This window comes from Ictidomys tridecemlineatus, chromosome 8, assembly GCF_052094955.1.
Source record: "Ictidomys tridecemlineatus isolate mIctTri1 chromosome 8, mIctTri1.hap1, whole genome shotgun sequence".
NCBI classification, from domain to species: Eukaryota; Metazoa; Chordata; class Mammalia; order Rodentia; family Sciuridae; genus Ictidomys; species Ictidomys tridecemlineatus.
This window is the reverse complement of record NC_135484.1, coordinates 48,966,957-48,981,700: the sequence shown is the minus strand read 5'-3', so window position 1 is coordinate 48,981,700 and position 14,744 is coordinate 48,966,957. Positions and strand designations below refer to the sequence as shown.

The window sequence follows — 14,744 nt, the reverse complement described above, 5'->3', positions numbered from 1 at the left end:
CATTTGGTCAAGAATATAAACTGGATTCAATCTAGCACCTAATGGGTACAAAACTAAAATGTCACACAGAATACAAACAGCAGAGAACATTTGAACTAAGCCAGGATATATCTGTTATTCTCTGAACATATAAGTTTATCTCTGATCATCTATAATACACCAAGTAGAGGAACTTTCTTTAAAGTCAAGCCCTTGATGACTTTTTGAAACACAAGATATGTTGAATCAATGTTTATTAATCATTTATACTGTAAAAGTTATTATACTAGGCATTAAAAATACAAAGAAAAACTAAGATATAGTCTTAAAGAGAGCATTTGGTAAGAGCACTCAAGGAAGCCTAGGAGGGAGGAGGTTAGAGGAAGCTTCCCAGGGAATATTAATTAAAAGGAATTATCCAGAGAGGTAAGGAGGGAGATAAGTGTTGTTCCAAGTGGAAGGAGCAGAGTGAGCAAAAGAACAGGGAGAAGAAGTGATGTGGTCAGTTAAGAGAATGCAAGAGATGCATTTAGATTGGGATTGGGAATACGAAGCAGAATCGTGTCAAAAGCTGAAGCTATGCAGTGGTTCAGCAGAAGTCAGATCTGAGAGGACTATGGACCAGGCTATTGTTTTGGACTGTAACTTTTTGGCCCATGGAAAACCCAGGAATAATTTTAAGTAGGAGGGTATCATCAGCTCTGCAATAAAGAAAGGTCACACTGATGAAAATATGAGGATGGAACTGGAAGGAGACTAACAGAGATCTGCAGCCTTTGATACACATAATAATTACTTGTAATCCTGTGTCACTAGGAATGGTTGGATCCAGGCATAGAGCAGATCCTAAGGATGCAGAAACAGGTAAAAAGAGTTTTAAAAATAAATTAATATAGCAAATAAATTATGATGGTGTGCAGCAAGGCAGTACTACTGAGGTAGAAGAAAGCAGCTGGGTTTAGAAGATATTGAAGACAAACGGGGGATTACTTAAGTGTGTGGAAAGCAAGAGAGGGGAGAAGAAGCCCAGGTTTCAGGCCTAAGGAACTGGCCAGATGTTCTATGAGATATAAAATGGGGAGAAAAAAATAGGGTTGAAAAGAAAGCACATGACTTTAATTTTCAAAAATTAAAGATAAGTTGCTTTGAGACATCCTTCTGGAGCTATCCAGTGTTGGAATTCAAAAGTTTCCATAGATATCATCCCCGAAGTAGGAACTAAGAGATAGTCATAGGCATCTAACAGTTTGGAAAAGTATCAACTTTGTTGCTCTAAAAGCTATAAATGAAGTTGTGGTTTGGGTACTCTCTGGTACTACAATCCAGAATTGGTCAGATCTACCTACCTTGTGGTATAGGACAGAGCAGAGTGGGTGCTTCCTGAAGACAGGCAGATCCCAAAAAGAAAGCTTCACTGGGGGGGTTCAGTTCCTCTCCCTCACCTCACCAAACAGGCCATCTTTCCACTCGAGAAAGACCAGGGATGTTGCTCTAATGGAAGATCTTTCCGCGATGGAGAAATATCAGAAGGAGGTTGGCTGACAATATTCAGTAAGCACTTAAAAGAGTCCATGCATAGAAGGCATGAGAAGGAATTCTATGTGAATAGGGTCCCTGGAGCTGTGCAGGGGCAGTCTTGGCCATGAAAGTGTGACAGGAAGCAACAAGAAACAAATGTGCATTAGACTCCTACTGCTGCCATGACAAATTAGCCCCAATTTAATGGCTCAAACAATACAAAATCATCTCACAATTCTGGAGATCTCAAGTCCAAAACATCTTACTAGGTCAAAATCGAGATGTCAGTAGGGGTGTGTTCCATTCTGGAAGCTCTAGAGGAGAAATTTTTTTCTTGACTTTTCCAAGTTCTAGAGTCTACCTACATTCCTTGACTCATGGCCCTCTTCTTCCATCAGGAAATCCAGCAATGGCCATTTGATTCTCTTCACATTGCATGACTCTGACATCATCTTCAGCCTCCCTCTTCCACTTTTAAGGACCCTGGAATTACACTGGGTCTACCAAAAAGATCCAGGAAAACATTTCTATTTTAAAGTCAATGGATTTGCAATTTTAATCCCTCTTCCTATGTAACCTAATGTGTTTTTAGATTCCAGCGATTAGGACAAGGACATGTTTGGCGGGAAGAAAGCATTGTTCTGTCTACCACAAAGCACACACCTCAAACATAGGAAAAACTAGCTTTATAGGCTTTCTATGAAAGTAATTAGGTTTATTTCTCTGTTAAGAAATAGTTTGGCTCTGAGGAAAAAAGAAAGCTCCCTCCTATCACCTAGCTAACATTTTACCGCAAGAGCAAGTAATTCAGCAGAAAACATTTAAGCTCACAAACACACTAATATAGCTTTGATAACTCTGGAAGGGACTAGATTATGATTCTTTCTAATAAAATATTATTCCCCAGTCATGCAATGTGAAGAGAATCAAATGGCCATTGCTGGCTTTCCTGATGGAAGAATATTTTGCTAAATTTATTGTGACAAGAAAGTAAATTGGGAATAAGGGAAAAGAAATGAAAATGCGTGTGTGTATGCATTTGCATCTCTAAGGTGTTGATGCTACCTGTTGTCAGCTGCAGTAGAGTGTGGGATTGATTGGAAGTTGCCACTCACACTATTAGAAGTGTCCTTGATTCAGCTCTAAGCCTCCCTCCTCATAAAAGTTCTCCAGCTCTAAGAGGAAAAAATATTCCTATAGAATATTAGTGAGAAATTGTTTCCACTTTTTAAAGGCCTCTCTTTTTAGCTTGGTAAAACTTTTGCCTTCAAATGTTTGCTTGGACTCTTTTGACTTTTCATCACAGAATTTCATGAATTCCCCACATGTAAAACTACATTACACATAACTTCTAAACTTCCAACCTCCACTAAATGAGAAGGTCCAAAAATCCTATTCCACCAGAAAACAAATATACAAATATTTTTCATGACCATAGATACACACACGCACACACACACACACACACACACACACACACACACACATCCTTAACAAAACACAAGCAAATAGAATCCAAAAATATATATGATTGATTTTCAGTGTTAAAACTAAACTTGCATTCCTTGAATACCACTTGGTCATGGTATAGAACTCAATTAATTTATTATTCCATGAGAAGGATAAAAGACAAGATTACATTATCATCTCAATAGGTGTAGAAAAATCATTTGGAATAACAACAACAAAAACCTAAACCCTACCCATAACTGTAACTTCATGCTATGGAATGAATGTTTGGGTGTCTCCAAAATTTACACACTGAAACCTAATCTCCATTGTGAGGGATTGGAACTGGGGGCTTTAGGGGACTGCTAGGTTATAAAAAGGAAACCTTCATATTCATATATTAGTTATTTTCCAAAAGAAACTTCAGGGATTCCCTGGCCCTTTCCACCCAGTGAGGTTTCAGAGAGAAGTCAGTTATCTGCAAATCAGAAAGCAGGCTCTCACCAGATGAGGAGCCTCCTGGACCTTGATCTTGGGCTTCCTAGCCTCCAGAACTAGGAGAAATAAATTGCTATTATGTGTTTTCCACTCAAACCATAGCATTTTGTTACTGTAGCTCAAGTGGACTAAGATACCTCAGATAAATTGAAAAAAAAAAAAAAACAATTCAAAATTGATCATGGACCTAAATGTGAACAAGTAAACTAGAAAGCTTCCTAGAGAAAACAGGAGAGAGTCTTTGTGGCCTTGCGTAAGTCAAAGAATTCTAAGGCCCCATAACAAATGTAAGAGAAAAGCTAATAATTGAACATCATCAAAATGTAAATCCTTTGCATTTGGCCAAAATTAAAATTAAAATTTGTGCCTCATTTTTAAAAAATAAGCAGCAAGTCAAGGACTGAAAGAAAATATTTTTGAGTCACATATTTGATAAACTACGTGGATACAAAATCCCAATTGAAAGTTAAGCAACACATTTTAAGTCATGTGACCAAGGATGTACAAAAAAATTATGAATATGAAAAAACAATTATTTGTTATTAGGAAAATTCAACTTAAAAACAGAATTATATATCATGTACCTCTATGCAAAGTGTTTAAAAGAAAAACAATACCAATCAAGTGTTGGTAATGAGATGGAGAAATTAGAACTTTCATACATTATCAATAGGAGTGTTAAAAGGCACAGCCACTTTGCAAGACATTTGGTAGCTTCTTAAACACAAAAACATGAAACTACTATGCAGTATAGCACTCTGATTCCTAAGAAACTGTTCGAGAAAAATGGAAGTATATGTACACCCAAATATATAAAGGATAAATACTCATGGCAGCATTGTTTGTAATAGCCCCAAAGTGGAAACAATTCAAATGTCTATCAAGCAGCAAATGGATTAAATAAAAGTAGCTACATACAATGGAATATTATTGACCAACAAAAAGGTTAGTATTATTGATACACAATGTAGATGAGTCCCAAAAAAGGCAGATGCAAGAAACGTAATGGTTGAAAAACTCATCATATGAAATGTTCAGGAAAAGCAAATTTATAAAGAGAAAGCACATCAGTGGTTACCTAGAACTGGGGATGGGAACAGAGTAACAATTAACTATAAATGGGCACAAGGAAACTCTCCAGGATATTAGAAATATTTTGAAACTGGAATGTGGTGATGATCACCTTGCCATATAAATTGAATTTTGTACTTATAATGGGTGAATTTTATGCTATGTAAATTATATATCCATAAAGCTGTCAAACAACAAGAAGTGACATCATATTAGAAAGTATCTGACCACAAACTACTTGACAAGCAAATGGTCTGTTTATTATAAAGATATCTCAGAATTTAAAAACATTAGTTTACTGTATAGTTTTTTTTTTTAATCTGGTTCCAATCAAGGTAATGGTGACTTGGTGTAGTTCCCCCATATATAGAAATATCTTGCATATAGGGGGGAAAAAAAAAAGCAAATCAGCTTTCACATGACCCAAACTTGTTATGTTAGTCTGTTTCTAAAAATGAGTCATGAAGGCAACTTTTTCCTTGCTTATGAAAATGTTTGAGGAAAAACTATGTGCTTGGTTTAGCATAATTGACCACAATAATTATAGTGCATGAGAATTTATGTTGTATTTATAAGACTGCTGGATTTGGTGGGGGTGGGGGTGGGGGTAGGAGAAGTCAAAGCTTGAAATCTAAGTCTTCAATCCACAAAAAGCAATGCACTTTTTTTTTTTAATAGTCCAAACTGGCAATTGTGGCCTACAGAAGTATTTGTGCTTATTCAGATGTTCCATACTAAGAATCTGAAGATGTCCATTTTCTAAGTAAATCTGAGGAAAAATGTTAAACTGTCAAATCTGAAAGTTGTATCTATTTTTGTGATTTGACACATCTTTAGTAATGGAGTAACAGACAAGTTCATCTTTTAAGACAGACCAAGTCTGCCAGAAGTTATTTAGGAAGAAGATATGTATGATTCAGTTTCTAGAGGGGGAAAAATTAATTGCCACTAAAACGTTATTGATAGTTACAGTGTAGCTGTAAGACTGCATATTGGTCACCAATTTGATTTCAAACCAATAATAAAAACACCAAAGTTCTCATGTGTTCCCACAAAGCAACAGAGTGACTACATCACGTAAGCAATTACTACTTGAACTGTTAATTTTGCCATTTTGTCAAAATCAGTGAGACCAAAATTGGTATTCCAACCCAGATTAGGGCACAAGTTCAGGTATATAAATATAGTTATCTGAGGGGCATCATCTGTGCATTCTAGTGTCAAAGTTAAAAAGAACAGTTTTCAATTCAAATATCCTACATTTTGAATGAGAACTTTTCAAGTAAGTTTCTTACTTACTTGAAAATTTGTACATAAATTATTATAGTAAAAGCAGATAGTCCTTATATATGATGATTTCCCATATATTAAAATTTTGGTTCTGTTCATCAAAGTGAATAAAGATCACAGAAAAGAAGAACATTTAACCAAGTATCTTGGTCACTAATAGCTATGAAAATGTTGGAAAAAGAGAATCTTGTTCTCTTTATAAGTGGTGAAAAGATTCGCAAGAGGATTAAAACCCATCATATCTAGCTCTTTTCTTCCAGTCCAGAACCACAACTCAGGATATAAAGAAACCCAGCTGACATTTTACCTGGCAAAACATCAAACCCACTCAAAGTGTGTCTGAATCTAAGTTTGGCTACTGTTCTTATCCTACCTACAATCAAGTCCAGTCATCTCCTATAGGTCCTGAGATGCTCAGACCAACACAGGACATGGAACCAATCACTGCCTGAGTGGAAGGAGGATCAGAAGCCCTTGGCTGAGCCTAGCTCTGTTTCACATGGCTTAAGCCTTGGCACAATCACTTATTCTACCATCAAGGGTCACACCTGTGCTTCCACTGACCCCTAGGAACTGCTTTTTCACTAACCAAGAGCTCTCTGTTTGTCCCTTTGTTCACCAACACTTTGGAATTCTAGTAACAGCAATCATTCTGCATGATTTCCATACCTGTTCAAATTTCTGAACTTTTCTATTCTATTTCCTGGACTCCCCAAGCCTGGCATTTCCCAATAACACCCCTACTTTTTGGCTGTGCCATAGTAGAAGAGGAACCATTGTCACTGCAACAAGAAGTTGAATTCTCATATTGCATCATGGCCCTCAGGAGAGCCAGCAGTTATTTGGCAACATGAGCCTTTCAATTTAAATTCACATCCTCTTACCTCAATTTAGCAAACATTTGTTAAGGATCTCCTTACAAGGTATTCTATGAAAATTACCACCTGCACCTAACTCCCCAAATCCCCAGCCCCTCTCCACTTAAGATTTTTATGCTTTTAAATTAACTCTAAGGAACAGTTAATAATAATGAAACAGCTGATCCTGAATGTTTTACCCTCTGAAGCATGTACCCGAGGTTTTCTCTGACTTACAAATCTCAGTCAAAATGTCAACATCTTTTAAAGTTATTTTCCTTGAGATGCTAGTAAGAGGCATTTCTCATACTCCTCACAGGGGTTTAGTGTAAATTAACACTGCTTCTGAAATACTTCAAAGGCAGTGTAAATGCACAATATATCTGAGTCTCTCTCCTTGGTGTCTGTTCTCCAAGCATCTAGACCAGCATTGCCCAGGAGACAAACCAGGTGAACCATATTAGGAATTTTTAACTTTCTGGTAGTACTATTCAACAGAGTAAAAAAAAAACATGAAATAAATTTTGACAACATATATAATATAACCAATTCATAATAACATTTCATCTAGATGTTTAAAATCCCTTGTGTATGCTAAGTGAAATAAGCCTATTCCAAAAAACCAAAGCCCAAAGGCCAATTCTCTTTGATATGCAGATGCTAACACACAATAAGTGGTGGTGGGGGGTGGGTAGAAGTTCATTGGATTAAACAAGGGGAATGAAGAGAAGGGAGACAGGATGGGAATAGGAAAGATAGTAGAATGAATAGGACATAAATTGCCTATATTTGTATACGAATACACCACCAATGTAAATCCATATCATGTTCAACCCCCCAAAATGGGAAGTTATATTCCATGTATGTATAATATGTCCAAATATATTCTATAGTCTTGTATAACCAAAAAGAACAAATAAAACTTTTTTAAAAAGTGAAATTATGTCATCTGGAGGAAAATGGATGGAATTTGAGAACATTGTGTTAAGTGAAATAAACCAAACTCAGAAAGCCAAGGGTCATATGTTTTATCTAATAAGTGGAAGTTTGAGAAGAAAAAAGAAAAGAAAGAGACAGAGGGGAATTTTATTGAAGGGAAATTAGTAGAGTACAGGAAAGGCACCAGGGGAGGAAGTAGTAAAGAAAAAGGGGAAACACTAGGGAGTGATATTGGCCAAATCATACTGTTATATGCTGTGCATGTACGTTTATGAAACAATGAATCCCACCATTATGTACAACTATAGTGCACCAATAAAAATAGGGACAAAAAAATCCCATGTGTATTTTAGGCTTGCATTGGCTCTCAGTTTATTCAGTCCAAATTTCAAGTGTTCAGTAGCCACAGGGGACTGGGGACTGCCAACTGGACAGCACAGGTCTAGGTGTTTGGTTCGTAAAAGTCATCCAGAGCTAAGCTACAGAATTAAAATAATTTCTAAATTGTTAAATTTTTGTAATTGGCTGACCTTAGTCCAGGGGTCATGCTATTAGATCTTTCTTTGAGGCAAGCAAGCTATTGACCTGAAATAATGTTTTTGAATTGTCAAAGCTTATGTAATTATACAATTGGGTAAACTTGGTCCAATGACTTGTTTAGATACTTTAAAAATAGGAAACATTTTTTCCACTGTGATAAAGATAGTGTAAAAATTTGAGATGTCACAATTAATTGGGTAAGGATTTTGATACTCCATTAGTCTACTTTTTGAACAGACCTCTCTCAAATCCAGCAATATGATGTACAATGATGCCAGAATCAGAAAACCAGTTAACAAATCTGTTAAGGTTAGGCTCCATTATTTCCAGCACTCTGTCCTTGGCAGACTTTGGAGACACAAAACATGGAGCCTGAAGGACTGGTCTATAATCTCCTGATAATTAGCTTTGCAGACATGAAGTTCTTGACCCTGGAGAGCAAAGACTCCCTCCACTGAGAAAGAGTATCTAGTCTCTTCCTGTGTGAGAATGTTTTGCTTCTACGTAAACAAACTGAAGAGAAGAAAAATGAGGTGCAAATATGCTCTCTTCAGAGTAAACAACCAAGCCAGTTAGGATATGATTTTCCTGGAATGTGAAGTGAAGTCCAAAGACAGGCGCACACATGTCAAAGAACAGCCTGTCCTTCTGATGGACATAGCCTGAAGATGGGATGGAATACATTAAGGCATTAAATTCCACAAATCCAACTGTGTGTTTACATTTTTCATAATGTTGTTAGTATATTTAGATTTTTGTTGAATTTTAATTAAAGAAAACCACAGCATACCAAGTATTTGTTTCAAATCACAATGTGATTCTGAGAACTATTAAATCGATCTGATTTGGTAACATCCTTGATATTGCATCACTTTCTAGCATCTCCGATGCCTGTCTTGCTTTTGGTTTTCCATTTATAATGAGAGAAATCCCATATAATGATTAAAAAATAAAAACTTCCCAGACTACTTGAGTATCTTAACATGACTATAATGAAGTATGGTTTATTAAAGCTTCTAAATATCCAACTGAGTGGAAATGCATCACTTGATATTCCTATCTGGAAGGGCCTCCATCAGCGTCACCCTCTGAGCTTTTTGCAGGGATGGTACCCGGTGAGGTGATAGAGGCATCTTTTCATGTGCAAAATTTGAAGAGTCACTAAAATTCTCATATATAATACAAATGGGAAAGATTTTTCCATTGCAAAAGTATAGTATAAAAATTTAAGATGTCACAATTAATTATGTATAATTTCAATGAAATATTTTAAATTAATGAAAAAACTAAAGGAGCTATGACGAACAAAATAAGAAAGTTTTAAATGCAGATAGCATCTGACTCTTCATTAGCACAATTCCTTCTCATTCCTCATTTGGTTCACCCTGGTCCCAGCACTGACCAGCCACCTACCTTGGAAGGAGCAGCCTGCCAGCCTGCTCTGCTCTTCCATGCTGTAAGTGCTACCCAGGCAGGTCCCCATGAGGGAAGGCTTACTGCTGGCCAGAGATGCCAGTGTCTCTGAAATATTAGTATAAGGATTCTCAACAACAGTCTTGCTGACAAGAGTGACAGATCACTTTCCAATTATTTGCCTCTTATGGTGCATATCTCTCTTAATAGATTTCTGAATTTAGGCAGAGGAAAATGGGTGGTTGCTATTGATTTCTCTAACACTCAAGCACAGGATAGTAGAACTCCTATGCATCCTCCCAATCATCCTAACAGCCTAGTGTTATACAAATGAGCTCTTAGTTTTGTGCTTGTATAACAGAATACTGCTCTTAGTTTTGTGCTTGTATAACAGAATACCGGAGACTAGGTCATTGACAACAGAAACAAATTTGCCTCTCACAGTTCTGGAAGCTGGAAAGGCCAAGGTTGTATCTTGTATCTTAGCATCTATGTTGTATCATTCCATAGTGAAAAGCAGAAGGACAAGTCCATGCACACATGGGTGCAATGAGAGAAAGAGAGACAGGGAGGGAGAAACAGAGAGAGAGAGAGAGAGAGAAAGAGAGAGAGAGAGAAGAGGAAGGCACACAGCACAGCTTCTGTCCCTTTTGTAACTGTCATAAACCACACTCCGAGATCAGAGCCCTCATAAGTTGAAAGCCTGCTATTAAGCCCCACCTCTCAACATTGTTGCATTGGGGATTCAGCTTCCAACACATGCTTTTTGGGAGACATTCAAACTATGGCAGCTGGTTTGCACCAGTCACTCTTTCATATTTGCTCTTGGCATGACAGTGACTGGACCATTCAAACATACACATTCACCTGAAGTATACTAAAAAACATTCTTCAATTCTTTCTTCCTCTTCTTAGGTTTATTTCTATTTCATTTTATAAGATAGATCTTGAAAGAACCATCAAGCATATTTTATTTAGACCCAAAATGATAGCTGATTTACTAATCACACATTCAGTAATCATATCTTTCTTTATTAAAGAGCTTACCTGGTAACAAATAGAATGGATCAGAATCTGCAGTTTATGATATTCTTGAGTTACCAAAATTGCTTTATATTTTTATTTTGTTACGATTTTCCGTTTCTACTTGATTTCCATTGACTGGGTATCCATTCCCTGAGATTTTCTTTCTTAAAGAAGGATCAAAGATGTTGTTTGCTGGCAGCCAGGAAGTGGGTGTCACCTCCATCCAAGGTCAGTGTAAGCCTGTGGCCAGCACCATGGGAAGGGCCCTCTGTGCAAGGAAACACGGCCATGCATTTCTCCAAGGCCATGTGACAACCAAGAATCCTCCAGAGCTGGACAAGACTAAATATTCCAGGAATGGCTCTGTGGTTGGCTGTACGTTCCCACAAACTCCTAAGAGATTTTGTTAAGGAACCTGCCTGCCCAAACTCTGCCTGTCTGTGTGAAAACTCTTCCTTGAATCCTTTGCTTTTTTCATTTTCCACACTGAGATTGATGTCAAATAAAACATAACAGGGCAGTTAGCAGTATTGCAAATGGAATGAACTGAAATAGAGCCAACTCATGAATAAAACCTAAAATTTAATAGTAGCATACACAAAACCATCTTTAGTTTTTTGAAAACAAGCAAGGACAATGTCAGAAAACCTCAAGGAAAAAAAAATCTCACAGACCTGCAGAACTCTAACGAGCGTTGACAATATTAATCTGATCTGTTTTTTGTTTCTAAAGGGACTTACTTTAGAATACATAGTGAAAAGCAGAAGGGCAAGTCCATGCACAGTCCATGGATCAGAATTTGCAGTTTATGATATTCTTGAGTTACCAAAATTGCTTTATATTTTAATTTTGTTACTACCTTAGCTTTGGACTGGACTATTTTCCTTTCTTCAGTTAACAGAGGGAATTTTCCTGCATGAAAAGATAAAAACAAGGGTCTATCTGAGGCCAAAGTGGGAGTTCATGTTCTGGACTTTAGGAGTAAATCATCACAGATCACTAAATAAATAAACTAAACAAATAAACAAACACAATTAATAAATTGAGAATTGGTTTTCTGTTTTTCTGAAGGAAAAAACTTGTGCTTTCACACATCCATTTCCACTCAAAGGAATATCCAGACAAGTAGCAGATTACAATTCCCCAACACAGTGGATTGTCTTTCTTCATCTCCATTTTAAAAGTCAATGATTTTTCCTGGAACTAATTAATTTCTAATCTCGGTCAGGTCATCTTTCTCACTATGAAAGAGTTTCCCCCCAATGTTTCTTTCTGTATTTTGAGGACTAACCAGTATTCCAAATTTCAGTCCTCTTGCTTTTCTTTATCTCCCATTAATGAGGATTATTCTTGAATAGTATTATTTATTAATTACAGCTACAGGGAATCAGAACCTTCAAGATCAGGGGAGGTGAATTCTAGTTAGCATAACTAGAAATGCTGCTATAACAAGTTGCAAAACAACCAAGAAAAACAACCGTTTTTATTTTTCAGTGAATAATGATTTGTTATGTTTGTTTCTTTTAAAGCCAAGCCACACTACACAAAGGGGCTGGATAATCAAGCAGAAAGGAGTTCTGGAGAGTTCATGGACAAGGATAGCAAGAGAGTGAGCATTATTGACAATTAAATGAACACATATTGTATAATCCTTTAAATAAAGGGTCAGCAATCTTTTCCTACAAAAACCCAAATAGCAACTATTTTAGGCTTGGTAGGCCACATACCAAGTCTCTGTAGTAAATTTTTATTTGTTTTTCTTTTAAAATATAAAAGCCATTTTAAATTCTTGGACTGTACACAAACAAACCACACATCAGATTGGGCCCACAAAGTGTTATTTGTCAACCTTTGCTTTACACAATTTATACGCAGCCATTAAAATCATCTCTTAGAAAAAAAAAAAGATTCAGAAATCAACACTTTGAGTTGTTTAAAAATAACTTCATGGGGTCATGGTTCAAAAATGAGAAAACATATTGATAAAATATAATACAGGGAGTCAAGTTAAAAGGATGGACTTGTCAGTTTTTGTTTTCTTCCTCCATTCCAGAAAAATATTAAGCTTAAGGAAACCATTGTAGTATCTAATTAAAATCAGAGAGCAACCTAGGTGTCCCTCAATAGATGAATGGATAAAGAAAATTTGGTGTATATACTCAGTGGAATATTACTCAGCTTTAAAGCAGAGTAAAATTATGGAATTTGCCAGTAAATGGTTAGAGTTGGAGAATATCATGCTAAGCAAAATAAGCCAATCCCTCAAAACTAAATGCCGAATGTTTTCTCTAATATGCAGATGCTAATTCACAATAAGGGGGGGTGGTGGGAGGTGGGGGGTGTGCACTAGGGAAGAATAGAGTTACCTTAGATTAGGTAGAGGGAAGTGATTCGAGGGGAGGGGAGGAGATGTAGGGATAGAAAAGATAGTACAATGAAACAGACATAATTACTGTATGTCTGGCTGGATATCCATTCCCGTGTATGTGTATATGTGACTGCATGACCAATATGATTCTGCAATATGTACACTTAGAAAAATAAGAAGCTTTTTTCCCATCTATGTATGATATACCAAACTACATAAATGCATTCTATTGTTATGTATTAAATAAAACAGGTTAAAATTTTTTTAAATTAGACAATTTTTCCTTAATTAGAATTTATCTAAATTTATAGAATATATAATAAAAGACAATAACTACATAATATAGCTTTAGATGACGAATTATTTATTTCCTATAATACCAGGATAATGTTAATTCTTGGTTTAGTTATATGAAAGGAGGAGAAGAAAATGAGAAGAAATACACAATACCACTAAATTAATAAGCACGAAGACCAATAATTAAGAACAATTCACCTTAACTCTAACTTTTAAAAAGAACAATTGAGGGTAAAAACTTAAGCTATTTTTCATCAGAAAAAGGTAATCAAACAGACTATTTATTTCTTTAATACATGTCTTCTAAAAGCTCAACAGTGTCAAGAGTGGTCTTTCCTGGTGGAAGATGTAGAGGACACCCTGGGAAATTCAGAACCGCCCAACCTTCTGCCTCTATAATTTCTTCATATTACCTTATGTTAGTGGAGATAGTTTTAAACTGTGATTGCTTTCATTTTGTTGTTGTTCTTTTTAGATATACATGACAGTAGAGAGTATTTTGACATACATACCAGGAGTATAACTATTTTAATTAGGGTCCCATTCTTGTTGTTATAACCTGATGTGAAGATTCACTTTGGTGTATCCATATATGAACAAAAGAAAGTTATGTTCCATTCAATCCACTGTCTTTCCTATTCCTATTCCCCTTCCCTTCCCTTCATTCCCTTTGTCTAATACTTTGAACTTTGATTCTCTCCTCCACACACACATACTTGTTATATGTTAGCATCTGCCTATAAGAAAGAACATTTGGCCTTTGATTTTTTGAGGGATTCCCTTATATCACTTAGCACGATAGTCTCCAGATTCATCCATGTACTGGCAAAAGTCATAAAGTCATTCTTCTGTATGGCTGAGTAATATTCTATTGTGTATATAGAACACATTTTCTTTATTCATTCATCTGTTGATGGTCACCTAGATTGGTTCCATAGCTTAGCAATTGTGGAATTGAGCTGCTATAAAGATTGGTATAAAGTGTGCTTGTTCTAAACACCAAATTCCTTTAAAGACTTTATGTGAATTTTGAATTCTCCCCTATAACATACCCCATCAGTTTCTTATGAGACAATGAACAACTGATTAAATTTCCATTAGTAGTAGTGAAATTCGCCGTAGTAGCCCATTTCTACTTCTGTGTTTCATTCACTCTCAATACCACACACCTCTGGGTTGTACCTTTCCCACATTCACTTGCAGGAAGCCAACTGAAAGCAGCTGAAGGACTTCCCTTGTCAAAGTGTACCTCTCTGCCCTGAGACTAAGACTCCCTGTACAGTCTCCCAGCTCTCGGCTATGGCTTCCAACGAGGACAAAAAGGAGGACAGAATTCAGACCATGGGAACAGGAGAAACACTTCATCTGGTTATACATAGTGAAATATGCTGAAGACAGATGGGTGTCAACTAGAGACTATTTTAAATATACCAGAAAACAACTACTAAAAAAAAAAAAATCAGATACTTGAAGTCCTTGGGCAAAATTATTTTTATAAC

General features: G+C 36.3%; 1 protein-coding gene across 49 annotated transcripts in view; it reads right to left on the bottom strand.

The window, feature by feature from the left end:
* Positions 1 to 14,744, bottom strand: part of LOC120889308 (uncharacterized) — a 306,686-nt gene that overhangs the window by 261,610 nt on the left and 30,332 nt on the right. The window contains exon 1 of one of the 49 annotated variants that reach the window (XM_078019419.1): positions 10,602 to 11,025. The exons of 44 other annotated variants lie outside the window; for them this stretch is intronic. The gene's annotated coding sequence lies outside the window, so the exon portion shown is untranslated. Of the gene's footprint in view, positions 1 to 1,325; positions 1,650 to 10,601; positions 11,026 to 14,744 lie in introns of those variants that run through there. 4 more of the 49 variants (XM_078019394.1, XM_078019424.1, XM_078019418.1 and 1 more) reach the window with 4 other exon arrangements.